This window comes from Natrix helvetica (genome assembly GCF_964273705.1).
Source record: "Natrix helvetica genome assembly, chromosome: 13".
NCBI lineage: Eukaryota > Metazoa > Chordata > Lepidosauria > Squamata > Natricidae > Natrix > Natrix helvetica.
This window is the reverse complement of record NC_138557.1, coordinates 16,319,533-16,323,964: the sequence shown is the minus strand read 5'-3', so window position 1 is coordinate 16,323,964 and position 4,432 is coordinate 16,319,533.

Below are 4,432 nucleotides of genomic sequence, written 5' to 3'. Positions count from 1 at the left end.
CCAGGTGCAATTTTTAAAAATTGACGGCTTGCTTCCTGTAACCGTGGTCGGTGGAGCCTGCAGAGCCTCCTAGGCTTAGACTGGTTCGAATACCTGGCCTTGGGGGTGACCGGCATCAAAGCCGTTAAAGACCACAGCACCGAAGAGCTAATGCGAGAGTTTGAGGATGTCTTTGGCACCAGTCTAGGTAACTATGTGGGGACCCCAATTTCATTTAATTTGGATCCCAACATTGCCCCCATTAGATTAAAATCCTGGAGGGTCTCTTTCGCCCTCCATCCAAAAATTGACCTTGAATTGGACAAACTAATTGACCAGGGGATTTTGGAGCCGGTTGATCACGCATGCTGGGAGACTCCTATAGTGACCCCGGTCAAGCCTGACGGGTCTGTCCACATCTGCACAGACTATAAATGCACCATAAATAAGGCCCTACAACAGAGCGCTTATCCGGTGCCCATTGTCCAGCATTTACTTCACTCCCTTGGTCGGGGAAAAGTAATTGCTAAATTTGATAGGGTGCAGGCATACCAGCAATTGCCTATAGATGGCACCACAGCAGAAGCCCAAACGATTGTGACGCATAGAGGTGCATTTAAATGCACCCTGCTACAATTCAGAGTTAGTATCTCCCCTGGACTGTTCCAAAGCGTCATGGAACTGGCTCCAGAAACTCCAGCTGCACCCTGTGGAAAGTTCCAGGAGCTTCCACCAGATGAAGCCAGAGAGGCAACAGGTCCATCCAACCTGTCCAAAGTTCCAGCACTGACTGAACTGCGCAGGTCAGAGCGAGTCACCAAAAAGCCTGCCTACCTGTGTGAGTACGTAACCAGCCAGATCAGCCCAACTAAGAGGGGAGGGGTGTTACATACTGACAGACAGTATGGTAGTTTCAACCAAGTGATTGGTGAAGATGTCTGACAGCTCCCTATAAAAGGGCTAATGCCAGACAGAGTCTTTGCTGGATTGTACATAGTGTTGACTAATAAAGAGCTGTTGTTACTGTTAGCCTGAGTCTGCCCTCATCCATTCACCCGATCTAACACATAACAAAAGCAAATAGCCAATATTGATTCATATTGATTCATATACTGCTTCGCATCCTTGGCAACTTTAAGACTTGTGGACTTCAACTCCCAGAGTTCCTCAGCCAACAAAGCTTAAAGTTGCCAAGGTTGGGGATCCCTGGAATGGATGGTCCTAACAAGGTCCCCAAGTTCTGTTAATTTGCTAAAGAAGCGTAGTCAGTCTCATGCCATTTACTCACAAGGCGCCCTACTTGGGGGTGCAGAATTCTCCGGCTGAGGGGTGTTTGTCCCACTGAGCGGGTGAGGATCTAAACTGCGCAGGGGCTGCCTTGCATTGTGGGAAGCATCTTTGGCATCTGATTTTTTGCCTCATGAAATCCCGCTTGGTTTTGGCCTTGACATGTTCCTAGCCATGTCTCCCATCTTGTCTCTCGGTGCTTTTCAAGTTATTGTGTGTTATTGGATTACTGTCTATTGGATTACGACCTCTAATAAAGCATCTGCTCTTTTTTTCCTGCTTCCACAACTCCTCTTCTGTTCTTAAACAATCCCTCTCCCTGCCTATGTGCTGCTGTCTCTCCAGGCCAGTCTGTCCCCCCCCCCCCAGCACTTTACAAGCCTTACTGCAAACCTATTGCTCCCAAATGTTCCTCCTTTCAGGGAGGAAGGAGTATTCACACGCAGCACCTCTGCAGGCCAGGTGTCCGAATCAGGAAACCAATTGCATGAACATTTTTCTCTCTTGGATGAAGACAGGAGATGAAAATTTCAGTGAGAGAATCCCCATTTTGATGTGCAACCAGCTCTCAACCATCACAAGCCAGGTCAACTTTTCATTGCAAGTCAGAGAAGAAATAATAAGATTAAAAATACAATAGGAAAATAAAAATAAGAGCAAAATAAGAGAAGAAATAAGAGAAATATTTGAGGGGCTGCCACAATGAAGAGGATGAACTTATTCTCCAATGCACCTGAAGGTAAGATAAGAAATAATGGCTGGAAACTAGAGATTGCCACTGGAGGCTTTCAAGAAGAGACTGGAGAGCCACTTGTCTGGAATGGCATAGGGCTGATGGCAAACCTATGGCACGCGAGCCATTGTCCTGTCAGCTCCAGCACACATGCGCACACTGGCCAGCTAATTTTTGGCCTTGATTTTTGGCCTTTTTCGATCCGAACGGACTTCCGGCTTGCGTGTTGAGCCGTATTTTGCCCTCCCCAGGCTCCTAGAAAGCCTCTGGAACCTGGGGAGGGCAAAAAACGGACCTACCAGTTCTACTGGAAGTTAGAAAATGGGTCATTTCTGATCTCCGGAGGGCCTCCGGAGGGCGGGGGGTGTTTTTGCCCTCCCCGGGCTCCAAGAAAGTTGTGTGCACACGTGCGAGGCAGCGGGGTGGGGGGGTCATGCACGTAGTGCGGGGAGAACATTAAATTATGGGAGTGGGCACCCGAGTGTGTGAGGTAGCGCACGCCTGTGTGCTTTTGGCAACTGAGACGAAAAAGGTTCGCCATCACTGGCATAAGGTGAACTGCTTGAGCAGGGGGTTGGACTAGATGACCTTCAAGGTCCCTTCCAACTCTGTAATGAAGTCAACCTGACCTGAAACAGGGTCACAGAGGCTCCAGGAAGCAGATTCTGCGGCTGAATAGGGAACCAGAATGTAGTACCGATAATAAACATATTCCTTCTCCTGCCGTATCTGAAAATAAATTCCTATTAGTTTCCAATGCACAGGTTCAGCCTCTCTGAATGTGTGTGTGTGTGTGTGTGTGTGTGTGTGTGAGAGAGAGAGAGAGAGAGAGAGAGAGAGAGAGAGAGAGAGAGAGAGAGAGAGAGAGAGAGAGAGAGAGCGCCTTCCTTCCAGGCAGTGAACTGCTACTTCAAATCTTTCATTTCTCCCCAGGGAGAACTGGATTAACCCTTCCAACATCTCTTGAGTGCTCAGTTATTTATTTATTTATAACTTCAACTTAAGATTCATGTCGTTCAGATATGATACCCCATATTTCAGCAGATAGAACTTTTTTTAAAACCGGTTGACTAAGACCAGTTCAGCCTTGCCCACTTGCCAGAGCTAAGAGGGTATGTATGCTCACCCTCCACATCTCCCTTGTCACATTTGCCCGATATCAGAGTTGGCTATCACCCATTTTGTGGGATTATTAAATGCTTTCATATAGCTGCCAGCATCCAGGATGTTCTGCTATAGAAAAGCAATCAATCATTTTGCAGCTCCTCCACTTCACAGGCCATTTATAATTCCTGCATGGGAGCAATCAGTGGAAAATTCTACCTGCCTTAAAAGGGCTAGTATAATTCATACTGAATTAAAAAAGGTCACACATGCTGTGGGATCCACAATTGTCAGGCAGGGACAACGCACTGTGATTGGAGAAGAGAGGCTGTTATCATTCCCCTTGCGTTTCTCAGGGGTGAACAGCCATGGCTCCTTTATGACTTTGGAGTGCAATTCCCAGATTTCTTCAGCCAATAAAGGGCCCATAGTTTACCCACCTCTGCCCATGCTTAGGGACCCAGATGTTGTCAAGCAGAAGAACCAGAGGAGCAGCAGGCAAATGCCAGCCACCCAGAAAGCCTCTGCTTCTAATCCAGTGGCCTTGATCCCAGCTCTGGATCCCACCCTGAACACTGGATCCAAGGTCCATGGTATCAACAGTATAGTGCAGGGGTGTCCAAACTTGGGAACTTTAGTTGGAGTTGAAGTCCACAAGTCTTAAAGTTCCCAAGTTTGGACACCCCTGGTATAGTCTTTCAAGTTTTGGGATCTATAATCTCCCAGGATTTAAAATGGGCCCAACATTAGAACCATCATTAAAAAGGCACAACAAAGAAAGGGTTTTTTTCCCCACGTGAACTCAGAAGCCCCAGGAGTTGCCGATGTACTTTTGCAAAGGAATTGCTGAGTCTGTTATTTGTACTTCTATAACTGGTTTGGTACAGCAACCAAACAGGACAGGTACAGACTCCAACTGAACAGTCAAGATTGCAGAAAGAATAATTGCAAGCAGTCTGCCTTCCATAGAAGAGCTATATATTGCATGGGTCAGAAGGAAGGCTGAGAAGATATCTGCAGACCCCTCACATCCTGAACGTAAATTGTTTCAACATCTCCCCTCTGGATGGCACTATAGGGCACTGCGCGCAAAGACAAGTAGACACAGGGATAGTTTTTCCTTTCATGCCATCACTGCTGAACACCTAATTCTTACAGTTCTGTCTAAAGTGTGTGAATATTAACCAACAGTTTGTGCCTGTAATACTATTAGGTATTGTTCAGTCAGTACTGATTCGCTGTGCACGCGCAAGCTGTGTGTTGCTTGCACATGCGCAATTAACTAAAAATTGCTCTGACCATGTGCAGAACCATGCCGACAACGGCAGA